An 8,766-nucleotide genomic window follows, 5' to 3' on the forward strand; every position below is an offset into this window, starting at 1 on the left:
CCTTGAAACCATTTCTCAGAGCAAGCGCCATATAAAATGAGGTCCAAGGCTGGGTTCATTGATTTTTTTTTGAGACAAGAAAGCCTTTGATTTTATCACTCACATACATTTTACTCATAATTCTCATGCACCTTCACAAATGAGGTGTTATCAACATTTTCTGGTGTAGGGTTAAAGCAGGAGTGTTCACTATGCCACAAGGTCAAGTATACTTACTTACGAGGCTCTCTCTCTCTCTCTCTCTTTCGTAATTCCTACACCAAAACCAAGTTCAAAACCTCTTTAAATATCCATAGTAAAAGTCCGTCTCCACACCAATGCATTATTTGGGCAATTACCCTGTTAACGGTATAACATTCTGTGTTTTCCTCCTGTCTTAACTTTATGGTTAATTTTATTGGGTACTTTATGTAATCCATTCTTTTCAATGTTTTTAGCCAAGAGTAGAAAAATGTATTGATCTAAAGCAATGGTCATTTTTATTATCAACTTTAAATTATTTCAGTTTATGTGTTTTCTTTATCTTATTAGTTATACTTGCTCCTGAGAATAAATTTATACGGTGTGACTTAAATTTCACAGATGCAAATAAAAGCTCCCTTTCTTTACCAGAGATACCTGGACAATGAGCTGGTATTTTAATATATGTGCCTAGATTCTTCATTATGGACACCAAGATGGCTGATAAATGACTCAAACTGAGCTTCCAGAAAGAACAGTGTGGGAATGTTTAGCTCCCTTGGTGGTGTCTTTCCTGAAAGGCGATTTTTAAACTATCTTTAAGTCGTTGTACAAAGAAGTTCCCATTCTACAAGACAGTATATGAGTACAAAGTGTCTGACAACATTGTTACCCATCTCTCTTAACCCATCCTGAAAGGCAATTTTTAAGACTTCTGATTCTTTAAGGTAAGCATGGCTTCTTGGTAGGAATTGAACTTGCTTTTTTTAATAGACAGGAATGAACTCTGGCTTAGGATAGAATTTTATTTTCCACCCTTTGTAAAGTAGTTTGGAGACAGGCAGTCTAGAAGTGATATGGTGCACTGACTCCATAGTCACTGTGGAATGAAGTCCTTTGGTTTGAGATACTTCCTGTCCCATGTGTAGCTTCTGTCTCCAAGGTTGCCCATAGTTCAAGTACAGGGATGGATCTGTAGCCTCCGGAACATTCCATGTCAAATCACAGCAAAGTTAGGAGGAAAGGAGGGGAGAGGAAAGCAAGGGGGAAAGGAGCAGAGAGACAGAGACAGAGACAGAGAGTGTTGGGGAGAAAGGTAGCCTTGCCTTTTAAGAAGTCATCCCAGAAATCCCAGTAGTACTCCATCTCACTGGCAGGAATTCGTCTCTGTGAGGGAGGTTGGGAAGCATTTTGAGCTGTATATGTGGTTATCAAAAGCAAGACTGGATATGTTACCAATGAGGATAAAAGAGACCAAAAGGAGGCTATGCAACCAGCAGTCTGTCTCCACTGTTTCAAGCTACGCAATCCCAATCATTTTACTTGGGAGTCCACTCAGTTTCATTGCTTTCCTCTAAACACCTTCTTCCCCAGCCTTCCCCAGGTGCTAGAGAATGTACGAGAATCCTAGGAGTTCCAAGGTTTGAAAATCATTACCTAAGATCAGTTCCAAGGGTATGTAAAAATTTTCAGAAATGGATTCAATTTATTAATATCTAAAGGAGTACATATTTTAGTGATGTGCATTTTAAGGTTATAATTTGAATAATACAGGTATCAAGAGCTTATGTTTTAATGGAATTTTTCTCAATCTAACCATTTCCTTCATGGAGCAAGGCCTCTAGATGAAGATAAAGAAATCTATTTATCCTCATTTTGTTTTTATTGTGAAAATACCATACAGAGGGGTTACAATTTCATGGGCAAGGTAATGAGTACATTTCTTATCAGAGACTCAATTTGTTTTTTCCTCTTATAATGCATGAACAAGTTGATGGTGGAGAAAGTTAATTGCCCTGAAATTTTTAGGTTGTGCTTGACTCTGTTGTTTTTCCTGACTTATTTTTAAGGCACACATTGTTCCTCTGTCATCTATAAACAATTCTGCACTTTTGCACTAACTTTAGAAGCTGTGTAAAGAACATGGGGGGTTGGAGCCACACCCTTGTACTCAAATATCATTTTTGTGGCTGAGCTGCAGAAACAGGGACAGATTAGTTTTCCTGAAACTGTCTTCATTTATCAAACCTGTGCCGTTGAGTTTTAGAGTTAATTGGAATACTACATTGCAAAGATACTACAAATGCTGTTTTCCTTTTTAGGAAGAATACGGTCTATTCATATCACAGAGATCCTGTAGGGTTCTTCTTTGATGGTGAGAAGAGTAAGAAGGGAAGGTGTAGAGAGGAAATCAGAACTGTTGCAAGATGGTGGAGGAGACAGAAGGGTGGATGAGGCAGATGGCTGTCACAGGACATGGACTAGAATATTCCACCTCACTGTTAAATATAAACACTTTGTGTGTACTCTCAGGTACAATGTTGCTATAAAGCACAAAAACATAAATAGAAGAGGGAGAGCAAGAGAAAGCTCATAGTTTGGTTGTGATTCTGAAGTTTCTTGGCTTCAATCGTGGCATGTCTCTGATTCAGGTTTATTCTTGGCCCTCACATGAAAACATGGGCCTAGCCAAGGGCTTAATTATGAAGCTTTCAAGTTTGACTTTGGCAAGCTTTCTCTTTTCAGCACCTTCTTGGACTCCAGGGTGGTGGGGTGAGCAGAGGAGAGTGGAGTGGTGGTGATAAAACAAAGAACTTTTGGGGTAGGTGGAGAGGGTCCAGGGCTTAGAATTTTGAGATGTAAATTTCCTACTTCAGGAAGCACTTCCTTAAGAGAAAGTGTCTAAGCATTTCAGTTCTTCCTTTATGAGACTGCAGCGAAAGGAAGTTAGGAAGTTACAGAACAGTAATGGTATGGCAAGAGCCACCTGGTGAAGTCACACGGCACATTTCATCTTTGTGCATCCTTTTCCTTCAGTTAAAAGTCTTTCTTGAGTTGGTCCATCTCCCAATTATGGGCTTTGTAATACCAGCAAACCTCCAACCGTGCCAACTAGCCGGGTCTATGCAATCCGACAAGAGGCTCAGCCTACGCTAGTCTCTACTTCGTACTGCGTTCTCATCTCTGGTATTCTGTGTTTGGGATGATTGATTTTCTTTGTTTTGGTGTCTGCCTTGCAGCTCTTCCTTAATCCAGGCTTCAGGAGGTGGCACTGGGGCCTTGGCACTGCTGACTGGGAGAAGATCCCTTTGCCTGTCACAGTTCATCTTTCACTCCCCTACAAATGCTTTCTTTCAGTAGAAGCTTGTGATTTTTAAAAAATTGCTGACCCGTCAGTGATATCAGATTCTTGTTCTGATTATGGTAGCTCTAACCCAAAATAGGTTTGAAGATCCTTTTGAGGACAGTGATGGGCAGTTAGTGCTATGGTTTGAATACCCGTGCCTCCAACATTCTTAGGATTGCAGTATGAGGCTCCGTCTGCATAGTCAGATCAGTGCTCTTATGAAGGAAGCGGAAGGTGCTGGAGGGTTCGTGCACCACCTAAGCCAGCAAGAGAGCAAGCAAAGAAGTCAAGTGAGAGGATGAGTAGTTCAAGCCCTGGCATTAGCACAAAGCGATTTTGAAAAGGAAGGTGGAGGAAATGTCCTACTACTTTCTTCCCTCTTATCTCTTCTGCCCTGTAAGGACTCAGAGTCTTCTCTGGAGAAGCAGTGGTCAGGTACTATCTTGGAAGCCACAGCAACCCTCCTCAGATACCAGTCTAAGACTGTCTTAGACCATTTGCTAGTCAGCTTCCAACAAGTACTCGAGTTAAACGGCTTTAGAAGAAAGCATGTTCCTGTTCTGGCTTGTGAAGATTTCAGTCATGGTCAGTTGTCCACTGTTTTTGGAAGAAAAAGAACAGCATGATGGGAAGTGTGAGGTGGAAGAGAAGAGAGCTTCTCACTTCATGGTGGCCAGGAAGCAAGAGGAGAAAGTGAGGAAGGGGTTAAGGGCCAGTGTTCCTTCAAGGTCACACCTCCAATCGCCTCACTGCCTCCCACTTGGCCCCAGCCTCCCAAAGGCTCCAGCACCTCCCCACAGTATCATCAGGGGACAAAGCCTTGAGCACATGAGCTTTCGATGGCATCTAAGACCCAAGCTACAGCAGTGCTTTGTGTTGCTGCAACAGAGGACCTGACTCAGGGAAATGTATAATGAACTGATGTGTTGGCTGGCTCACAGTTCAGCGGCTGGAATCCAAGTTGCCGGAGCTGACGTCTGACAAGGGCCTTCTTGCTGCATCATCCAGTGGCAGAAAGTGCAAGGGCAAGAGACGAGGGAGAGAAAGGAAAGAGAGCTTCTCCTTTTGTAAGGACACCTGCTCCCCTAATGACGAGTCCACACCTGTGATAACGGCATTAATCCATTCAGAAGGCAGATCCCTTTTGGTTAAATTTGCTCCCGGGAGCTTTTGCTTCCAGCACTGTTGCTTCAGGGATTAAGTTTCCAACATACTCTGGAAACTGATGGCATTCAGACACAGCACAGCTGGATATTAATCTTCAGGTTCGCTCTTATTTTGTAGGGGGGAGGACTCTTGAAATGCAGCCCCACTGTTGCTGTGCTTTGTATGTTTTTTTTTTTTTAGTTTCGTTGCCACTTGGTTTTTTTTTCTTATTACTTGTTTGTTCTTTTAGTCAGGAGGGACCAAGCATTTTTTTTCATGGACTTTAAGGTCTAATTGTTTTTCTGGAATATGCACCAGAATTATTCATTCAGAACAAGTTTTCTGAGTTATGTGGTGTGCTTTTCAATGTGTAGGTTTGTGTCCTTTTATTTCTGACAAGGGTTTTGTTTTGCATTACAGTAGCTGTTCTGTTTACTGCTTTGTTTTCCTCTTCAGGGATTCTAATTACATATGTTTATTTTCAACCGCTTTCTGTCTACTTTCCTTTCTTTTCTCCTTTACCTCATTTTTTTTTAGTCTCGATTTTTAAACTTGTTTCCTTTAAAATTTTAATTTGGCTCTATTTAATTGAAGACTTGGTAATCTATTCTTTATTTCTGAGTTGATTTTTTTGGCTTTCCCTGTCATTTCTCTCTTGATCTTGATTAGCTCTTGTTCCATTCCTTTCTGTGTTTCACATGCTGTTAGGTTTTGAATTTTTAGTTCTAAGGATTTAAGAGGTATCTCTCTGAAGCTTGTTTGAGGATATTTAATTCACTTTGGCGTTTGGTATCAGCACTTTCCTCCGCTTCATGATTGATCCTGGGTGGGGGTTTTCATTTTCTGTTTTCTGTCAGCAACTTCACATCCAGTTAGTCTGACCTTTCTCTTTCAGAGGCGTTGAAGGCCAGGGCGTGTCCTTCCCTTCATGGATGATGTAGAGAAGAGGAGGAAAGGATTCCTGTGTGTTTCAGTTCTCTCTCGTTTCAGTAGGAATTGATTTCCTCTCTCTCTTCATTGCTACATCTCGTGGGCAGTGACCCCTCTATCTCTGTCTCCTTCTCCCTTGTAGCAAAACTTCCTGGATGCAGCCACCACTGCCCCCTCACTTTCAGGCCATTCTCCATGGCCTTAGGTATTTCAGTTCTTAGTGTTGGACACCAGAGGTGGGAAAGGTAGGTGTTCTCTGTGCTTCATTGCCCTTTCTGTGCCCTTCCGGTTCATCTTATGTCTGTGTCAGGTCCTCTGTTCCTTCACTGATTGGGGTTGCCATAACATGAGAACTCATGGGAAACTGTGTTCCCACAACGACAGGGATTCAAGTTCTGTGGGAGCTTGAGGGACTGTTCTCTGCTCACATGTTACTATCTTCTGTCTCCAAGTAATGCTGAGCACTCGGGTCCCAGATACCATCATTGTACTTCTCCCTGCTCATCTTAGGTGTTTAGGCAATGTTGTATGAAGATGGCGGGGACAGTGATGGAAGAGATGACATTCATCAACATATTTACAAACTACCATGTTGAATTGAAAAACCCCTTTGTACATCTACTGAAGCCAAGTGCAAACCTTGCTTTGAGTATTCAAAATGCAACTCTTCCCTCCTCCCCACTGCACTGTACATCCAATAATTAGTTTTACCAGCTTGAAGGGTATTTTCCCCAGGCCTGAAAACTAGCCAATCCTCTTTATAAACCATGTCCAGATACCCAACAATGGACATACATATCTGCATAGACTCATGCCACATGGCATGCTTTGGTTAAGGATGGATGACATATGCCTGGATGTATGACATTGTCCCTGTGAGAGCCCACTGCCTGGTGGTGTTGGAGCCATGTTAGTTGGCACAAACAGCACAATTTCGCAGAACGAATCCCTATGATCAAATGGCACATGACTGTGTGTATATACATTAAAATACACAAATACATACGGAAAAAATAAGTGGATTTGTCTGCAGTTAACTATACGTTGTTGAAATCATAATCTTTCCCCTTTCCTGCTTTCTATAAAGATGAGGAACTCTGATACCTTTTCCCTCTTCGTACGGAAAGCAATAGGAAAACGAGCAAAACAAACGTAGAAAACAAAAACACAAAGAAAACCTTCTCCCCTAAAACTCAAGACAAAAATCTGAGTCAGTTTAGTAATTTCAAGAAGGCTGAATATGGAAGTGGCGCTGTAGCTCAAGTGGTAGAGCGCTCGCCTTGAGTTGAAGAGCTGAGGGACAGCGCCCAGGCCCAGAGTTCAAGCCCCGCGACCGACAAAAAAAAAAAGAAGGCTGAATGTGGACAGAGACCGGGCTTTAGGGAGTCTAGGTAACTCAGGCCTGGAACTCGACTTTTCTGATCTTGAGCTTCCTCCAAGTGCAAGTATTGGAATGGCTGACTTCCCAATTTCCCCTTTTCTCTAATACCTACTAATGCCAGTCACCTACCTATGGAAGACCTACAATACGCCACTGGTGGTTTATCTCTATCCCCCACACCCATCTTAGCTTTGCCAGTTACACATACTAGCTTGTGGCTAGGATTCTGTGTGGTGGAATATTTGGAACAGAGACAAAGCTAACCTTTTATGAGATCTGGATTGTTGAAGATGCTGAAGAGCTTTCTTGAAGCTTTAAAAAAATATTGACAATGCTATTTAATGTATTGGCAGGACTTGTCATGTCATGAGATGGCAGCATCCTGAGGCGTGGAGTCTGGGAGAACTTGCTGGCCTGTGGACGCTGATGAGTTACTTTCGCCCCCTGTTGAGTCACATGGTCTAATGGCATGAATCAGCTCTTATCTTACCTCCTCTGTATTTTATTTTTCCTCTCTAACGTCTGCACAGAAATGCTTCCTTCTTGGAACTTCGAGGTGGAAGATGTGAGGTTTTAACCGGAGAACTTGCACAATGAGTAGGCAGTTGGTGGTTGAAGGTGTCATTGGAAATGTAATTTCTCCCAGGTTTGTAGGAAGGGACTCAATGACACAGAATGTCCTCCACAATGACAAAGGAGGTACTGTGCTTGCCAGAACTTTAAATAAGCTTCCAAACTTCAGATCCTTGGCTCGAAACCCAGAAGTCGGCGTTTTATTGCATTAAGCATGTCTTGAAATTCACTTTCAAGTTCAGTTGATTTATTGCTCAATTAAGAATATTGAAAAATGGCCATTTATCCTTTACTATTTCATAAACATCATGTTAGTGATCTCCATAGACAGATAAATAGGCCCTAAATATTACTGCTTTATTGTATTTTAGAATCATTGAACATCTCTCCTCCTTGGGGCATAGAATTTAGAATTGTCAGCAAAGAAGGCCAATGTTCTATTTCAAAGTAAACAATTTTAGAAATTAAAAAAAAGATCCTTAGAGATGTTAGTATCTCATTTTACTGATTAACATACCAAGATAGCCAGAAATTGAAGATTGTGCTCAAGGTCATAAGCTTCAGGGTTGGTTTTATTGTTTGTTTGTTTGTTTGTTTTTCCCTTTCTTAGCAGACTCCCTTTTTGATTCCTCTCTGTGCTGTGAAGTCTCATCAGATATCAGAACCTTGTTCTGTGGACCTTTAGCTATCAGAGTTGTGAGCCAAGTTAGCATCTTTTCTTTATGCATTGCCCATAGTCAGGTAGAGCAAGATTTAAAAACCAAAACCTAACACAACGGACAAAATTTTTATTTTTGGATCCTCCCCTGACCAAAAGTCAATAATGTAATCAATGATGCCTCCTGAGTGGGAGCTACACAAGACCCTCCTGGCCAAGGAGGCCATGAGCGGCGCCACGGAGGCCCAGAGCCTCCTCAGCCCCACACCCTGACCCCTGCACCTCTTCCATGCGCTGCTTCTGACTCGGATCTCCTGTAGTACATCAGGGTGGTAAGCAAAGGGCCTTTCCGAGTCCTGTGAACCATTTCAGCAGATAAATGAACCTGAGCAGGAGGGCTACAGAAACACCTTCTTCTGGGGGGTTATGGAATTCTCATTCTCCTCCAGACTTTATGGCCAATTAGAAACAAGGGGAGGTGCCACCAACCTGGGGATTGACACTAAAACGGGGGCACAAGGAGACCGAACTCTTAACTTGTGGCAACCATGCCAGCTCCAGTGAGGGTCAGAGCTGATTTTACATAGATATTCAGCTGCTGTCCAGAGAGATGGTGTCTGTAAGTGGTTGTTGGTGTGAGAAAACAAACAAATGAACAAACAATATATTTGGTGTCAGTGGCTAAAAATCAGATCAAAATAGTTGAGTGAGGGGCTGGGAAGATGGCTCAGTGGTAGAGCGCTTGCCTTGCATGCCTGAGGCCCTGGGTTC

The sequence above is a fragment of the Dipodomys ordii genome, unplaced genomic scaffold, assembly GCF_000151885.1.
Source record: "Dipodomys ordii isolate 6190 unplaced genomic scaffold, Dord_2.0 Scaffold74, whole genome shotgun sequence".
Classification (NCBI taxonomy): domain Eukaryota; kingdom Metazoa; phylum Chordata; class Mammalia; order Rodentia; family Heteromyidae; genus Dipodomys; species Dipodomys ordii.